Source organism: Oncorhynchus masou, chromosome 6 (genome assembly GCF_036934945.1).
Source record: "Oncorhynchus masou masou isolate Uvic2021 chromosome 6, UVic_Omas_1.1, whole genome shotgun sequence".
NCBI lineage: Eukaryota > Metazoa > Chordata > Actinopteri > Salmoniformes > Salmonidae > Oncorhynchus > Oncorhynchus masou.
Window position 1 is genome coordinate 62,646,650 of NC_088217.1, and position 18,925 is coordinate 62,665,574.

The following is an 18,925-nucleotide window of genomic DNA, read 5'->3' on the forward strand; positions in this document are numbered from 1 at the left end:
TTGGCCCAGCATTCTTCCGCTGCGCCACTCTGCTTTCAGCCACTTCAGACAAGACTAGATCTCACAATCCATTGCTGAGGAGGCCAGTGTCTTAGGCCACTGGGGTTCTTTGTAATCAATCTGACCAATACGAACTGATGGAAGAGGTAAAAAAAATGTATAATGGCACTTACACATGGAATGAAACTAGGCATGTTTTTAAATATTTGTTCGCACTTCGATGCTAAAAAAAGCTTGTTAGCAGAAAATGCTTTAAATGCATCAACCTCTTGGTTCTTGGCCTAGCATTCTTCCGCTGCGCCACTCTGCTTTCAGCCTCTTCAGAAAAGACGAGATCTCACAATCCATGGCTTAGTAGTCCAGTGTCTTAGGCCACTGGGGTTCTTTGTAATCAATCTGACCAATACGAACTGATGGAAGAGGTAAAAAAAATGTATAATGGCACTTACACATGGAATGAAACTTGGCATGTTTTTAAATATTTGTTCGCACTTCAATGCTAAAAAAAGCTTGTTAGCAGAAAATGCTTTAAATGCATCAACCTCTTGGTTCTTGGCCCAGCATTCTTCCGCTGCGCCACTCTGCTTTCAGCCACTTCAGACAAGACTAGATCTCACAATCCATTGCTGAGGAGGCCAGTGTCTTAGGCCACTGGGGTTCTTTGTAATCAATCTGACCAATACGAACTGATGGAAGAGGTAAAAAAAATGTATAATGGCACTTACACATGGAATGAAACTACGCATGTTTTTAAATATTTGTTCGCACTTCAATGCTAAAAAAGCTTGTTAGCAGAAAATGCTTTAAATGCATCAACCTCTTGGTTCTTGGCCCAGCTTCTTTCAGGGGACCGTAGCCAGTGTCTTAGGCCACTGGGGTTCTTTGTATCAATCTGACCAATCTGATGGTTGTATTGGCACTTACAGGAATGAAACTGCTGCCCACTCTGCTTTCAGCCACTTCAGAAAAGACGAGATCTCACAATCCATGGCTTAGGAGTCCAGTGTCTTAGGCCACTGGGGTTCTTTGTAATCAATCTGACCAATACGAACTGATGGAAGAGGTAAAAAAAATGTATAATGGCACTTACACATGGAATGAAACTACGCATGTTTTTAAATATTTGTTCGCACTTCAATGCTAAAAAAGCTTGTTAGCAGAAAATGCTTTAAATCCATTAACCTCTGGGTTCTTGGCCCAGCATTCTTCCGCTGCGCCACTCTGCTTTCAGCCACTTCAGAAAAGACTAGATCTCACAATCCATTGCTGAGGAGGCCAGTGTCTTAGGCCACTGGGGTTCTTTGTAATCAATCTGACCAATACGAACTGATGGAAGAGGTAAAAAAAATGTATAATGGCACTTACACATGGAATGAAACTACGCATGTTTTTAAATATTTGTTCGCACTTCAATGCTAAAAAAGCTGGTTGCAGAAAATGTTTTTGATCCATCAACCTCTAGGTTTATGGACCCAGCACTCTTCCAATGCACAACTATGTTTCAACCACCCCAGATGGGACTTGAACCCACAATTCCTGGCTTAGGAGGCCAGAGCCTTATCCATTAGGCCACTGGGGCAATTCATAGCTTTTCACAACCAGTACGAGCTGATAGAAGCAGCAAAAACAATGTGTAATGGACGGCATTTACACATGCCCATGAAATTCCGCTTTATTATTTATGTTCGCGTTTCATTTTTTTAAACTGACTGGTTAGCAGATGATGTTTTCGATCCATTGACTTCTGGGTTATTGGCCCAGTACACTTCACTGCGCCACTCTGCCTTCACCACTTCAGAAAAAACTAGATTTCACAATTCATGGCTTAGGAGGCCAGTGTCTTAGGCCACTGGGGTTCTTTGTAATCAATCTGACCAATACGAACTGATGGAAGAGGTAAAAAAAAATTATAATGGAACTTACACATGGAATGAAACTACGCATGTTTTTAAATATTTGTTCGCACTTCAATGCTAAAAAAAGCTTGTTAGCAGAAAATGCTTTAAATGCATCAACCTCTTGGTTCTTGGCCCAGCATTCTTCCGCTGCGCCACTCTGCTTTCAGCCACTTCAGAAAAGACGAGATCTCACAATCCATGGCTTAGGAGGCCAGTGTCTTAGGCCACTGGGGTTCTTTGTAATCAATCTGACCAATACGAACTGATGGAAGAGGTAAAAAAAAATGTATAATGGCACTTACACATGGAATGAAACTACGCATGTTTTTAAAAATTTGTTCGCACTTCAATGCTAAAAAAGCTTGTTAGCAGAAAATGCTTTTGATCCATTAACCTCTTGGTTCTTGGCCCAGCATTCTTCTGCTGCGCCACTCTGTTTTCAGCCTCTTCAGAAAAAACTAGTTTTCACAATTCATGGCTTAGGAGGCCAGTGTCTTAGGCCACTGGGGTTCTTTGTAATCAATCTGACAAATACGAACTGATGGAAGAGGTAAAAAAATGTATAATGGCACTTACACATGGAATGAAACTACGCATGTTTTTAAATATTTGTTCGCACTTCAATGCTAAAAAAGGTGGTTTTGCAGAAAATGTTTCTTGATCCATCAACCTCTAGGTTTATGGACCCAGCACTCTTCCAATGCACAACTATGTTTCAACCACCCCAGATGGGACTTGAACCCACAATCCCTGGCTTAGGAGGCCAGTGCCTTATCCATTAGGCCACTGGGGCAATCTTGGTACGAGCTGATAGAAGCAGCAAAAACAATGTGTAATGGATGGCATTTACACATGCCCATGAAATTCCGCTTTATTATTTATGTTCGCGTTTCATTTTTTTAAACTGACTGGTTAGCAGAGGATGTTTTCCCATTGACTTCTGGGTTATTGGCAAGTACACTTCACTGCGCCACTCTGCTTTCACCACTTCAGAAAAAACTAGATTTCACAATTCATGGCTTAGGAGGCCAGTGTCTTAGGCCACTGGGGTTCTTTGTAATCAATCTGACCAATACGAACTGATGGAAGAGGTAAAAAAAATGTATAATGGCACTTACACATGGAATGAAACTACGCATGTTTTTAAATATTTGTTCGCACTTCAATGCTAAAAAAGCTTGTTAGCAGAAAATGCTTTAAATGCATCAACCTCTTGGTTCTTGGCCCAGCATTCTTCCGCTGCGCCACTCTGCTTTCAGCCACTTCAGAAAAGACGAGATCTCACGATCCATTGCTGAGGAGGCCAGTGTCTTAGGCCACTGGGGTTCTTTGTAATCAATCTGACCAATACGAACTGATGGAAGAGGTAAAAAAAATGTATAATGGCACTTACACATGGAATGAAACTACGCATGTTTTTAAATATTTGTTCGCACTTCAATGCTAAAAAAGCTTGTTAGCAGAAAATGCTTTATCCATTAACCTCTGGGTTCTTGGCCCAGCATTCTTCCGCTCTGCTTTCAGCCACTTCAGAAAAGACGAGATCTCACGATCCATTGCTGAGGAGGCCAGTGTCTTAGGCCACTGGGGTTCTTTGTAATCAATCTGACAAATACGAACTGATGGAAGAGGTAAAAAAAATGTATAATGGCACTTACACAAGGAATGAAACTACGCATGTTTTTAAATATTTGTTCGCACTTCAATGCTAAAAAAGCTGGTTTTGCAGAAAATGTTTTTTGATCCATCAACCTCTAGGTTTCACCCAGCACACTTCCAATGCACAATTATGTTTCTACCACTCCAGATGGGACTTGAACCCACAATTCCTGGCTTAGGAGGCCAGTGCCTTATCCATTAGGCCACTGGGGCAATTCATAGTTTTTTTGCAACCAGTACGAGCGGATAGAAGCAGCAAAAACAATGTGTAATGGATGGCATTTACACATGCCCATGAAATTCCGCTTTCTTATTTATGTTCCCGTTACATTTTTTTAAACTGACTGGTTAGCAGATGATGGTTTCGATCCATTGACCTCTGGGTTATGGGCCCAGTACACTTACACTGCGCCACTCTGCTTTCACCACTTCAGAAAAAACTAGATTTCACAATTCATGGCTTAGGAGGCCAGTGTCTTAGGCCACTGGGGTTCTTTGTAATCAATCTGACCAATACGAACTGATGGAAGAGGTAAAAAAAATGTATAATGGCACTTACACATGGAATGAAACTACGCATGTTTTTAAATATTTGTTCGCACTTCAATGCTAAAAAAAGCTTGTTAGCAGAAAATGCTTTAAATGCATCAACCTCTTGGTTCTTGGCCCAGCATTCTTCCGCTGCGACACTCTGCTTTCAGCCACTTCAGAAAAGACGAGATCTCACGATCCATTGCTGAGGAGGCCAGTGTCTTAGGCCACTGGGGTTCTTTGTAATCAATCTGACCAATACGAACTGATGGAAGAGGTAAAAAAAAATTATAATGGAACTTACACATGGAATGAAACTACGCATGTTTTAAATATTTGTTCGCACTTCAATGCTCAAAAAAGCTTGTTAGCAGAAAATGCTTTAAATGCATCAACCTCTTGGTTCTTGGCCCAGCATTCTTCCGCTGCGCCACTCTGCTTTCAGCCACTTCAGAAAAGACGAGATCTCACGATCCATTGCTGAGGAGGCCAGTGTCTTAGGCCACTGGGGTTCTTTGTAATCAATCTGACCAATACGAACTGATGGAAGAGGTAAAAAAAATGTATAATGGCACTTACACATGGAATGAAACTACGCATGTTTTTAAATATTTGTTCGCACTTCAATGCTAAATAAGCTGGTTTTGCATAAAATGTTTTTTGATCCATCAACCTCTAGGTTTCTGGACCCAGCACACTTCCAATGCACAACTATGTTTCAACCACCCCAGATGGGACTTGAACCCACAATTCCTGGCTTAGGAGGCCAGTGCCTTATCCATTAGGCCACTGGGTCAATTCATAACTTTTCACAACCAGTACGAGCTGATAGAAGCAGCAAAAACAATGTGTAATAGATGGCATTTACACATGCCCATGAAATTCCGCTTTCTTATTTATGTTCGCGTTTCATTTTTTTAAACTGACTGGTTAGCAGATGATGGTTTCGATCCATTGACCTCTGGGTTATTGGCCCAGTACACATCCACTGCGCCACTCTGCTTTCCACCACTTCAGAAAAAACTAGATTTCACAATTCATGGCTTAGGAGGCCAGTGTCTTAGGCCACTGGGGTTCTTTGTAATCAATCTGACCAATACGAACTGATGGAAGAGGTAAAAAAAATGTATAATGGCACTTACACATGGAATGAAACTACGCATGTTTTTAAATATTTGTTCGCACTTCAATGCTAAAAAAAGCTTGTTAGCAGAAAATGCTTTAAATGCATCAACCTCTTGGTTCTTGGCCCAGCATTCTTCCGCTGCGCCACTCTGCTTTCAGCCTCTTCAGAAAAGACGAGATCTCACAATCCATTGCTTGAGGAGGCCAGTGTCTTAGGCCACTGGGGTTCTTTGTAATCAATCTGACCAATACGAACTGATGGAAGAGGTAAAAAAAATGTATAATGGCACTTACACATGGAATGAAACTACGCATGTTTTTAAATATTTGTTCGCACTTCAATGCTAAAAAAGCTTGTTAGCAGAAAATGCTTTAAATCATCAACCTCTGGTTCTTGGCCCAGCATTCTTCCGCTGCGCCACTCTGCTTTCAGCCACTTCAGAAAAGACTAGATCTCACAATCCATTGGCTTAGGAGGCCAGTGTCTTAGGCCACTGGGGTTCTTTGTAATCAATCTGACCAATACGAACTGATGGAAGAGGTAAAAAAAATGTATAATGGCACTTACACATGGAATGAAACTACGCATGTTTTTAAATATTTGTTCGCACTTCAATGCTAAAAAAGCTGGTTTTGCAGAAAATGTTTTTTGATCCATCAACCTCTAGGTTTATGGACCCAGCACTCTTCCAATGCACAACTATGTTCAACCACCCCAGATGGGACTTGAACCCACAATTCCTGGCTTAGGAGGCCAGTGCCTTATCCATTAGGCCACTGGGGCAATTCATAGTTTTTCACAAACAGTACGAGCTGATAGAAGCAGCAAAAACAATGTGTAATGGACGGCATTTACACATGCCCATGAAATTCCGCTTTATTATTTATGTTCGCGTTTCATTTTTTTAAACTGACTGGTTAGCAGATGATGGTTTCGATCCATTGACCTGGGTTATTGGCCCAGTACACTTACACTGCGCCACTCTGCTTTCAACCACTTCAGAAAAAACTAGATTTCACAATTCATGGCTTAGGAGGCCAGTGTCTTAGGCCACTGGGGTTCTTTGTAATCAATCTGACCAATACGAACTGATGGAAGAGGTAAAAAAAATGTATAATGGCACTTACACATGGAATGAAACTACGCATGTTTTTAAATATTTGTTCGCACTTCAATGCTAAAAAAGCTTGTTAGCAGAAAATGCTTTAAATGCATCAACCTCTTGGTTCTTGGCCTAGCATTCTTCCGCTGCGCCACTCTGCTTTCAGCCTCTTCAGAAAAGACGAGATCTCACAATCCATGGCTTAGGAGTCCAGTGTCTTAGGCCACTGGGGTTCTTTGTAATCAATCTGACCAATACGAACTGATGGAAGAGGTAAAAAAAATGTATAATGGCACTTACACATGGAATGAAACTACGCATGTTTTTAAATATTTGTTCGCACTTCAATGCTAAAAAAAGCTTGTTAGCAGAAAATGCTTTTGATCCATCAACCTCTGGTTCTTGGCCCAGCATTCTTCCGCTGCGACACTCTGCTTTCAGCCACTTCAGAAAAGACGAGATCTCACGATCCATTGCTGAGGAGGCCAGTGTCTTAGGCCACTGGGGTTCTTTGTAATCAATCTGACAAATACGAACTGATGGAAGAGGTAAAAAAATGTATAATGGCACTTACACATGGAATGAAACTACGCATGTTTTTAAATATTTGTTCGCACTTCAATGCTAAAAAAGCTGGTTTTGCAGAAAATGCCATCAACCTCTAGGTTTCTGGACCCAGCACAACAATGTTTCTTTAGATGGGACTTGAACCCACAATTCCTGGCTTAGGAGGCCAGTGCCTTATCCATTAGGCCACTGGGGCAATTCATAGTTTTTCACAACCAGTACGAGCTGATAGAAGCAGCAAAAACAATGTGTAATGGATGGCATTTCATGCCATGAAATTCAGAAATTTATGTTCGCGATTTTTTTAAACTGACTGGTTAGCAGATGATGGTTTCGATCCATTGACTTCTGGGTTATTGGCAGGAGTACCAGTGCTTTCACCACTTCAGAAAAAACTAGCAATTCATGGCTTAGGAGGCCAGTGTCTTAGGCCACTGGGGTTCAATGTAATCAATCTGACCAATACGAACTGATGGAAGAGGTAAAAAAAATGTATAATGGCACTTACACATGGAATGAAACTACGCATGTTTTTAAATATTTGTTCGCACTTCAATGCTAAAAAAGCTTGTTAGCAGAAAATGCTTTAAATGCATCAACCTCTTGGTTCTTGGCCCAGCATTCTTCCGCTGCGCCACTCTGCTTTCAGCCACTTCAGAAAAGACTAGATCTCACAATCCATTGCTGAGGAGGCCAGTGTCTTAGGCCACTGGGGTTCTTTGTAATCAATCTGACCAATACGAACTGATGGAAGAGGTAAAAAAAATGTATAATGGCACTTACACATGGAATGAAACTACGCATGTTTTTAAATATTTGTTCGCACTTCAATGCTAAAAAGCTTGTTAGCAGAAAATGCTTTAATGCATCAACCTCTTGGTTCTTGGCCCAGCATTCTTCCGCTGCGCCACTCTGCTTTCAGCCACTTCAGAAAAAGACTAGATCTCACAATCCATTGCTGAGGAGGCCAGTGTCTTAGGCCACTGGGGTTCTTTGTAATCAATCTGACCAATACGAACTGATGGAAGAGGTAAAAAAAATGTATAATGACACTTACACATGGAATGAAACTAGGCATGTTTTTAAATATTTGTTAGCACTTCAATGCTAAAAAAGCTGGTTTTGCAGAGAATGTTATTTGATCATGGACCCAGCACTCTTCCAATGCACAACTATGTTTCAACCACCCCAGATGGGACTTGAACCCACAATTCCTGGCTTAGGAGGCCCGTGCCTTATCCATTAGGCCACTGGGGCAATTCATAGTTTTTCACAACCAGTACGAGCTGATAGAAGCAGCAAAAACAATGTGTAATAGACGGCATTGACACATGCCCATGAAATTCCGCTTTATTATTTATGTTCGCGTTTCATTTTTTTAAACTGACTGGTTAGCAGAGGATGTTTTCGATCCATTGACCTCTGGGTTATTGGCCCAGTACACTTCCACTGCGCCACTCTGCTTTCAACCACTTCAGAAAAAACTAGATTTCACAATTCATGGCTTAGGAGGCCAGTGTCTTAGGCCACTGGGGTTCTTTGTAATCAATCTGACCAATACGAACTGATGGAAGAGGTAAAAAAAAAATGTATAATGGCACTTACACATGGAATGAAACTACGCATGTTTTTAAATATTTGTTCGCACTTCAATGCTAAAAAATGCTTGTTAGCAGAAAATGCTTTAAATGCATCAACCTCTTGGTTCTTGGCCCAGCATTCTTCCGCTGCGCCACTCTGCTTTCAGCCACTTCAGAAAAGACGAGATCTCACAATCCATGGCTTAGGAGTCCAGTGTCTTAGGCCACTGGGGTTCTTTGTAATCAATCTGACAAATACGAACTGATGGAAGAGGTAAAAAAATTGTATAATGGCACTTACTCATGGAATGAAACTACGCATGTTTTTAAATATTTGTTCGCACTTCAATGCTAAAAAAGCTTGTTAGCAGAAAATGCTTTAAATCCATTAAACTCTTGGGTTCTTGGCCCAGCATTCTTCCGCTGCGCCACTCTGCTTTCAGCCACTTCAGAAAAGACTAGATCTCACAATCCATTGCTGAGGAGGCCAGTGTCTTAGGCCACTGGGGTTCTTTGTAATCAATCTGACCAATACGAACTGATGGAAGAGGTAAAAAAAATGTATAATGGCACTTACACATGGAATGAAACTACGCATGTTTTTAAATATTTGTTCAATGCACTTCAATGCTAAAAAAGCTTGTTAGCAGAAAATGCTTTAAATGCATCAACCTCTTGGTTCTTGGCCCAGCATTCTTCCGCTGCGCCACTCTGCTTTCAGCCACTTCAGAAAAACTAGATCTCACAATCCATGGCTTAGGAGGCCAGTGTCTTAGGCCACTGGGGTTCTTTGTAATCAATCTGACCAATACGAACTGATGGAAGAGGTAAAAAAAAAAATGTATAATGGCACTTACACATGGAATGAAACTACGCATGTTTTTAAATATTTGTTCGCACTTCAATGCTAAAAAAGCTTGTTAGCAGAAAATGCTTTAAATCCATCAACCTCTGGGTTCTTGGCCCAGCATTCTTCCGCTGCGCCACTCTGCTTTCAGCCACTTCAGAAAAACTAGATCTCACAATCCATGGCTTAGGAGGCCAGTGTCTTAGGCCACTGGGGTTCTTTGTAATCAATCTGACCAATACGAACTGATGGAAGAGGTAAAAAAAATGTATAATGGCACTTACACATGGAATGAAACTACGCATGTTTTTAAATATTTGTTTGCACTTCAATGCTAAAAAAGCTTGTTAGCATAAAATGTTTTTTGATCCATCAACCTCTTGGTTCTTGGCCCAGCATTCTTCCGCTGCGCCACTCTGCTTTCAGCCACTTCAGAAAAGACTTGAGATCTCACAATCCATTGCTGAGGAGGCCAGTGTCTTAGGCCACTGGGGTTCTTTGTAATCAATCTGACCAATACGAACTGATGGAAGAGGTAAAAAAAATGTATAATGGCACTTACACATGGAATGAAACTACGCATGTTTTTAAATATTTGTTCGCACTTCAATGCTCAAAAAAGCTTGTTAGCAGAAAATGCTTTAAATGCATCAACCTCTTGGTTCTTGGCCCAGCATTCTTCTGCTGCGCCACTCTGTTTTCAGCCTCTTCAGAAAAAACTAGTTTTCACAATCCATGGCTTAGGAGGCCAGTGTCTTAGGCCACTGGGGTTCTTTGTAATCAATCTGACCAATACGAACTGATGGAAGAGGTAAAAAAAATGTATAATGGCACTTACACATGGAATGAAACTACGCATGTTTTTAAATATTTGTTCGCACTTCAATGCTAAAAAAAGCTTGTTAGCAGAAAATGCTTTAAATGCATCAACCTCTTGGTTCTTGGCCCAGCATTCTTCCGCTGCGCCACTCTGCTTTCAGCCACTTCAGAAAAGACGAGATCTCACAATCCATGGCTTAGGAGTCCAGTGTCTTAGGCCACTGGGGTTCTTTGTAATCAATCTGACCAATACGAACTGATGGAAGAGGTAAAAAAAATGTATAATGGCACTTACACATGGAATGAAACTACGCATGTTTTTAAATATTTGTTCGCACTTCAATGCTAAAAAAAGCTTGTTAGCAGAAAATGCTTTTTTCCATTAACCTGCATCAACCTCTTGGTTCTTGGCCCAGCATTCTTCCGCTGCGCCACTCTGCTTTCAGCCACTTCAGAAAAGACTAGATCTCACAATCCATTGGCTTAGGAGGCCAGTGTCTTAGGCCACTGGGGTTCTTTGTAATCAATCTGACCAATACGAACTGATGGAAGAGGTAAAAAAAATGTATAATGGCACTTACACATGGAATGAAACTACGCATGTTTTTAAATATTTGTTCGCACTTCAATGCTCAAAAAAGCTTGTTAGCAGAAAATGCTTTAAATGCATCAACCTCTTGGTTCTTGGCCCAGCATTCTTCTGCTGCGCCACTCTGTTTTCAGCCTCTTCAGAAAAAACTAGATCTCACAATCCATGGCTTAGGAGGCCAGTGTCTTAGGCCACTGGGGTTCTTTGTAATCAATCTGACCAATACGAACTGATGGAAGAGGTAAAAAAAATGTATAATGGCACTTACACATGGAATGAAACTACGCATGTTTTTAAATATTTGTTCGCACTTCAATGCTAAAAAAAGCTTGTTAGCAGAAAATGCTTTTGATCCATTAACCTCTGGGTTCTTGGCCCAGCATACTTCCGCTGCGCCACTCTGCTTTCAGCCACTTCAGAAAAAACTAGATCTCACAATCCATTGCTGAGGAGGCCAGTGTCTTAGGCCACTGGGGTTCTTTGTAATCAATCTGACCAATACGAACTGATGGAAGAGGTAAAAAAAATGTATAATGGCACTTACACATGGAATGAAACTACGCATGTTTTTAAATATTTGTTCGCACTTCAATGCTAAAAAAGCTGGTTTTGCAGAAAATGTTTCTTGATCCATCAACCTCTAGGTTTATGGACCCAGCACTCTTCCAATGCACAACTATGTTTCAACCACACCAGATGGGACTTGAACCCACAATCCCTGGCTTAGGAGGCCAGTGCCTTATCCATTAGGCCACTGGGGCAATTCGTAGTTTTTCACAACCAGTACGAGCTGATAGAAACAGCAAAAACAATGTGTAATCGACGGCATTGACACATGACCCATGAAATTCCGCTTTATTATTTATGTTCGCGTTTCATTTTTTTAAACTGACTGGTTAGCAGAAAATGCTTTTGATCCATTAACCTCTGGGTTCTTGGCCCAGCATACTTCCACTGCGCCACTCTGCTTTCCACCACTTCAGAAAAAACTAGATTTCACAATTCATGTCTTAGGAGGCCAGTGTCTTAGGCCACTGGGGTTCTTTGTAATCAATCTGACCAATACGAACTGATGGAAGAGGTAAAAAAAATGTATAATGGAACTTACACATGGAATGAAACTACGCATGTTTTTAAATATTTGTTCGCACTTCAATGCTAAAAAAAGCTTGTTAGCAGAAAATGCTTTAAATGCATCAACCTCTTGGTTCTTGGCCCAGCATTCTTCCGCTGCGCCACTCTGCTTTCAGCCACTTCAGAAAAGACGAGATCTCACGATCCATTGCTGAGGAGGCCAGTGTCTTAGGCCACTGGGGTTCTTTGTAATCAATCTGACCAATACGAACTGATGGAAGAGGTAAAAAAAATGTATAATGGCACTTACACATGGAATGAAACTACGCATGTTTTTAAATATTTGTTCGCACTTCAATGCTAAAAAAGCTTGTTAGCAGAAAATGCTTTAAATGCATCAACCTCTTGGTTCTTGGCCCAGCATTCTTCTGCTGCGCCACTCTGTTTTCAGCCTCTTCAGAAAAGACGAGATCTCACAATCCATGGCTTAGGAGTCCAGTGTCTTAGGCCACTGGGGTTCTTTGTAATCAATCTGACCAATACGAACTGATGGAAGAGGTAAAAAAAATGTATAATGGCACTTACACATGGAATAAACTACGCATGTTTTTAAATATTTGTTCGCACTTCAATGCTAAAAAAGCTTGTTAGCAGAAAATGCTTTAAATGCATCAACCTCTTGGTTCTTGGCCCAGCATTCTTCCGCTGCGCCACTCTGCTTTCAGCCACTTCAGAAAAAACTAGATCTCACAATCCATTGCTTAGGAGGCCAGTGTCTTAGGCCACTGGGGTTCTTTGTAATCAATCTGACCAATACGAACTGATGGAAGAGGTAAAAAAAATGTATAATGGCACTTACACATGGAATGAAACTACGCATGTTTTTAAATATTTGTTCGCACTTCACTTCAATGCTAAAAAAGCTTGTTAGCAGAAAATGCTTTAAATCCATCAACCTCTTGGTTCTTGGCCCAGCATTCTTCCGCTGCGCCACTCTGCTTTCAGCCACTTCAGAAAAAAGACTAGATCTCACAATCCATTGCTGAGGAGGCCAGTGTCTTAGGCCACTGGGGTTCTTTGTAATCAATCTGACCAATACGAACTGATGGAAGAGGTAAAAAAAATGTATAATGGCACTTTCACATGGAATGAAACTACGCATGTTTTTAAATATTTGTTCGCACTTCAATGCTAAAAAAGGTGGTTTTGCAGAAAATGTTTCTTGATCCATCAACCTCTAGGTTTATGGACCCAGCACTCTTCCAATGCACAACTATGTTTCAACCACCCCAGATGGGACTTGAACCCACAATACCTGGCTTAGGAGGCCAGAGCCTTATCCATTAGGCCACTGGGGAAATTCATAGATTTTCACAACCAGTACGAGCTGATAGAAGCAGCAAAAACAATGTGTAATCGACGGCATTGACACATGCCCATGAAATTCTGCTTTATTATTTATGTTCGCGTTTCATTTTTTTAAACTGACTGGTTAGCAGAGGATGTTTTCGATCCATTGACCTCTGGGTTATTGGCCCAGTACACTTCCATTGCGCCACTCTGCTTTCACCACTTCAGAAAAAACTAGATTTCACAATTCATGGCTTAGGAGGCCAGTGTCTTAGGCCACTGGGGTTCTTTGTAATCAATCTGACCAATACGAACTGATGGAAGAGGTAAAAAAAATGTATAATGGCACTTACACATGGAATGAAACTACGCATGTTTTTAAATATTTGTTCGCACTTCAATGCTAAAAAAGCTTGTTAGCAGAAAATGCTTTAAATGCATCAACCTCTTGGTTCTTGGCCCAGCATTCTTCCGCTGCGCCACTCTGCTTTCAGCCACTTCAGAAAAGACTAGATCTCACAATCCATTGCTGAGGAGGCCAGTGTCTTAGGCCACTGGGGTTCTTTGTAATCAATCTGACCAATACGAACTGATGGAAGAGGTAAAAAAAATGTATAATGGCACTTTCACATGGAATGAAACTACGCATGTTTTTAAATATTTGTTCGCACTTCAATGCTAAAAAAGCTTGTTAGCAGAAAATGCTTTAAATGCATTAACCTCTTGGTTCTTGGCCCAGCATTCTTCCGCTGCGCCACTCTGCTTTCAGCCACTTCAGAAAAGACTAGATCTCACAATCCATTGCTTAGGAGGCCAGTGTCTTAGGCCACTGGGGTTCTTTGTAATCAATCTGACAAATACGAACTGATGGAAGAGGTAAAAAAATGTATAATGGCACTTACACATGGAATGAAACTACGCATGTTTTTAAATATTTGTTCGCACTTCAATGCTAAAAAAGCTGGTTTTGCAGAAAATGTTTCTTGATCCATCAACCTCTAGGTTTCTGGACCCAGCACACTTCCAATGCACAACTATGTTTCTACCACACCAGATGGGACTTGAACCCACAATTCCTGGCTTAGGAGGCCAGTGCCTTATCCATTAGGCCACTGGGGCAATTCATAGTTTTTCACAACCAGTACGAGCTGATAGAAGCAGCAAAAACAATGTGTAATGGATGGCATTTACACATGCCCATGAAATTCCGCTTTCTTATTTATGTTCGCGTTTCATTTTTTAAAACTGACTGGTTAGCAGATGATGGTTTCGATCCATTGACTTCTGGGTTATGGGCCCAGTACACATCCACTGCGCCACTCTGCTTTCCACCACTTCAGAAAAAACTAGATTTCACAATTCATGGCTTAGGAGGCCAGTGTCTTAGGCCACTGGGGTTCTTTGTAATCAATCTGACCAATACGAACTGATGGAAGAGGTAAAAAAAATGTATAATGGAACTTACACATGGAATGAAACTACGCATGTTTTTAAATATTTGTTCGCACTTCAATGCTAAAAAAAGCTTGTTAGCAGAAAATGCTTTAAATGCATCAACCTCTTGGTTCTTGGCCCAGCATTCTTCTGCTGCGCCACTCTGTTTTCAGCCTCTTCAGAAAAGACGAGATCTCACAATCCATGGCTTAGGAGTCCAGTGTCTTAGGCCACTGGGGTTCTTTGTAATCAATCTGACCAATACGAACTGATGGAAGAGGTAAAAAAAATGTATAATGGCACTTACACATGGAATGAAACTACGCATGTTTTTAAATATTTGTTCGCACTTCAATGCTAAAAAAAGCTTGTTAGCAGAAAATGCTTTAAATGCATTAACCTCTTGGTTCTTGGCCCAGCATTCTTCCGCTGCGCCACTCTGCTTTCAGTCACTTCAGAAAAGACTATATCTCACAATCCATTGCTGAGGAGGCCAGTGTCTTAGGCCACTGGGGTTCTTTGTAATCAATCTGACCAATACGAACTGATGGAAGAGGTAAAAAAAATGTATAATGGCACTTACACATGGAATGAAACTACGCATGTTTTTAAATATTTGTTCGCACTTCAATGCTAAAAAAGCTTGTTAGCAGAAAATGCTTTAAATGCATCAACCTCTTGGTTCTTGGCCCAGCATTCTTCCGCTGCGCCACTCTGCTTTCAGCCACTTCAGAAAAGACGAGATCTCACAATCCATTGCTTAGGAGGCCAGTGTCTTAGGCCACTGGGGTTCTTTGTAATCAATCTGACAAATACGAACTGATGGAAGAGGTAAAAAAAATGTATAATGGCACTTACACATGGAATGAAACTACGCATGTTTTTAAATATTTGTTCGCACTTCAATGCTAAAAAAGCTGGTTTTGCAGAAAATGTTTCTTGATCCATCAACCTCCAGGTTTCTGGACCCAGCACACTTCCAATGCACAATTATGTTTCTACCACCCCAGATGGGACTTGAACCCACAATTCCTGGCTTAGGAGGCCAGTGCCTTATCCATTAGGCCACTGGGGCAATTCATAGTTTTTCACAACCAGTACGAGCTGATAGAAGCAGCAAAAACAATGTGTAATGGATGGCATTTACACATGCCCATGAAATTCCGCTTTCTTATTTATGTTCGCGTTTCATTTTTTAAAACTGACTGGTTAGCAGATGATGGTTTCGATCCATTGACTTCTGGGCACAGTACACTTACACTGCGCCACTCTGCCTTCAACCACTTCAGAAAAAACTAGTTTTCACAATTCATGGCTTAGGAGGCCAGTGTCTTAGGCCACTGGGGTTCTTTGTAATCAATCTGACCAATACGAACTGATGGAAGAGGTAAAAAAAAATGTATAATGGAACTTACACATGGAATGAAACTACGCATGTTTTTAAATATTTGTTCGCACTTCAATGCTAAAAAAGCTTGTTAGCAGAAAATGCTTTAAATGCATCAACCTCTTGGTTCTTGGCCCAGCATTCTTCCGCTGCGCCACTCTGCTTTCAGCCACTTCAGAAAAGACGAGATCTCACAATCCATGGCTTAGGAGTCCAGTGTCTTAGGCCACTGGGGTTCTTTGTAATCAATCTGACAAATACGAACTGATGGAAGAGGTAAAAAAAATGTATAATGGCACTTACACATGGAATGAAACTACGCATGTTTTTAAATATTTGTTCGCACTTCAATGCTAAAAAAGCTGGTTTTGCAGAAAATGTTTTTTGATCCATCAACCTCTAGGTTTCTGGACCCAGCACACTTCCAATGCACAACTGATGGATAAAAAAAATGTAACACTGTTTCTACCACTTCAGATGGGACTTGAACCCACAATTCCTGGCTTAGGAGGCCAGTGCCTTATCCATTAGGCCACTGGGGCAATCTTAGTTTTTCACAACCAGTACGAGCTGATAGAAGCAGCAAAAACAATGTGTAATGGATGGCATTTACACATGCCCATGAAATTCCGCTTTTTTATTTATGTTCGCGTTTCATTTTTTAGCAGAAAATTTTTCGACTGACTGGTTAGCAGATGATGGTTTCGATCCATTGACTTCTGGGTTCTATGGGCACAGTACACTTACACTGCGCCACTCTGCCTTCAACCACTTCAGAAAAAACTAGTTTTCACAATTCATGGCTTAGGAGGCCAGTGTCTTAGGCCACTGGGGTTCTTTGTAATCAATCTGACCAATACGAACTGATGGAAGAGGTAAAAAAAATGTATAATGGCACTTACACATGGAATGAAACTACGCATGTTTTTAAATATTTGTTCGCACTTCAATGCTCAAAAAAGCTTGTTAGCAGAAAATGCTTTAAATGCATCAACCTCTTGGTTCTTGGCCCAGCATTCTTCTGCTGCGCCACTCTGTTTTCAGCCTCTTCAGAAAAAACTAGTTTTCACAATTCATGGCTTAGGAGGCCAGTGTCTTAGGCCACTGGGGTTCTTTGTAATCAATCTGACAAATACGAACTGATGGAAGAGGTAAAAAAATGTATAATGGCACTTACACATGGAATGAAACTACGCATGTTTTTAAATATTTGTTCGCACTTCAATGCTAAAAAAGCTGGTTTTGCAGAAAATGTTTCTTGATCCATCAACCTCCAGGTTTCTGGACCCAGCACACTTCCAATGCACAATTATGTTTCTACCACCTCAGATGGGACTTGAACCCACAATTCCTGGCTTAGGAGGCCAGTGCCGTATCCATTAGGCCACTGGGGCTTTGTAGTTTTCTGCAACCAGTACGAGCTGATAGAAGCAGCAAAAACAATGTGTAATGGATGGCATTTACACATGCCCATGAAATTCCGCTTTTTATTTATGTTCGCGTTTCATTTTTTAAAACTGACTGGTTAGCAGATGATTTTCGATCCATTGACTTCTTGGCCCAGTACACTTACACTGCGCCACTCTGCTTTCAGCCTCTTCAGAAAAAACTAGTTTTCACAATTCATGGCTTAGGAGGCCAGTGTCTTAGGCCACTGGGGTTCTTTGTAATCAATCTGACCAATACGAACTGATGGAAGAGGTAAAAAAAAATTATAATGGAACTTACACATGGAATGAAACTACGCATGTTTTTAAATATTTGTTCGCACTTCAATGCTAAAAAAAGCTTGTTAGCAGAAAATGCTTTAAATGCATCAACCTCTTGGTTCTTGGCCCAGCATTCTTCTGCTGCGCCACTCTGTTTTCAGCCTCTTCAGAAAAGACGAGATCTCACAATCCATGGCTTAGGAGGCCAGTGTCTTAGGCCACTGGGGTTCTTTGTAATCAATCTGACCAATACGAACTGATGGAAGAGGTAAAAAAAATGTATAATGGCACTTACACATGGAATGAAACTACGCATGTTTTTAAATATTTGTTCGCACTTCAATGCTAAAAAAGCTGGTTTTGCAGAAAATGTTTTTTGATCCATCAACCTCTAGGTTTCTGGACCCAGCACACTTCCAATGCACAATTATGTTTCTACCACTCCAGATGGGACTTGAACCCACAATTCCTGGCTTAGGAGGCCAGTGCCTTATCCATTAGGCCACTGGGGCAATTCATAGTTTTTCACAACCAGTACGAGCTGATAGAAGCAGCAAAAACAATGTGTAATGGATGGCATTTACACATGCCCATGAAATTCCGCTTTCTTATTTATGTTCGCGTTTCATTTTTTAAAACTGACTGGTTAGCAGATGATGGTTTCGATCCATTGACTTCTGGGCACAGTACACTTACACTGCGCCACTCTGCCTTCAACCACTTCAGAAAAAACTAGATTTCACAATTCATGGCTTAGGAGGCCAGTGTCTTAGGCCACTGGGGTTCTTTGTAATCAATCTGACCAATACGAACTGATGGAAGAGGTAAAAAAAATGTATAATGGAACTTACACATGGAATGAAACTACGCATGTTTTTAAATATTTGTTCGCACTTCAATGCTAAAAGAAGCTTGTTAGCAGAAAATGCTTTAAATGCATCAACCTCTTGGTTCTTGGCCCAGCATTCTTCCGCTGCGCCACTCTGTTTTCAGCCTCTTCAGAAAAAACTAGTTTTCACGATCCATTGCTGAGGAGGCCAGTGTCTTAGGCCACTGGGGTTCTTTGTAATCAATCTGACCAATACGAACTGATGGAAGAGGTAAAAAAATGTATAATGGCACTTACACATGGAATGAAACTACGCATGTTTTTAAATATTTGTTCGCACTTCAATGCTCAAAAAAGCTTGTTAGCAGAAAATGCTTTAAATGCATCAACCTCTTGGTTCTTGGCCCAGCATTCTTCCGCTGCG

General features: G+C 41.0%; 6 non-coding genes across 6 annotated transcripts; all 6 read right to left on the minus strand.

Annotated features, from left to right (window-relative positions):
• Window positions 1–1,506: 1,506 nt before the first annotated feature.
• Window positions 1,507–1,579, minus strand: trnar-ccu (transfer RNA arginine (anticodon CCU)). The gene has a single exon. It is a non-coding gene; the product is annotated as a tRNA-Arg (tRNA).
• A 1,039-nt stretch (window positions 1,580–2,618) lies between these two features.
• trnar-ccu (transfer RNA arginine (anticodon CCU)) lies at window positions 2,619–2,691 on the minus strand. Its single transcript has one exon. It is a non-coding gene; the product is annotated as a tRNA-Arg (tRNA).
• Window positions 2,692–5,924: 3,233 nt separating this feature from the next.
• On the minus strand, window positions 5,925–5,997 carry trnar-ccu (transfer RNA arginine (anticodon CCU)). The gene has a single exon. It is a non-coding gene; the product is annotated as a tRNA-Arg (tRNA).
• A 5,409-nt stretch (window positions 5,998–11,406) lies between these two features.
• On the minus strand, window positions 11,407–11,479 carry trnar-ccu (transfer RNA arginine (anticodon CCU)). The gene has a single exon. It is a non-coding gene; the product is annotated as a tRNA-Arg (tRNA).
• Window positions 11,480–13,077: 1,598 nt separating this feature from the next.
• On the minus strand, window positions 13,078–13,150 carry trnar-ccu (transfer RNA arginine (anticodon CCU)). Its single transcript has one exon. It is a non-coding gene; the product is annotated as a tRNA-Arg (tRNA).
• A 2,428-nt stretch (window positions 13,151–15,578) lies between these two features.
• trnar-ccu (transfer RNA arginine (anticodon CCU)) lies at window positions 15,579–15,651 on the minus strand. The gene has a single exon. It is a non-coding gene; the product is annotated as a tRNA-Arg (tRNA).
• Between the last annotated feature and the right edge of the window lie 3,274 nt (window positions 15,652–18,925).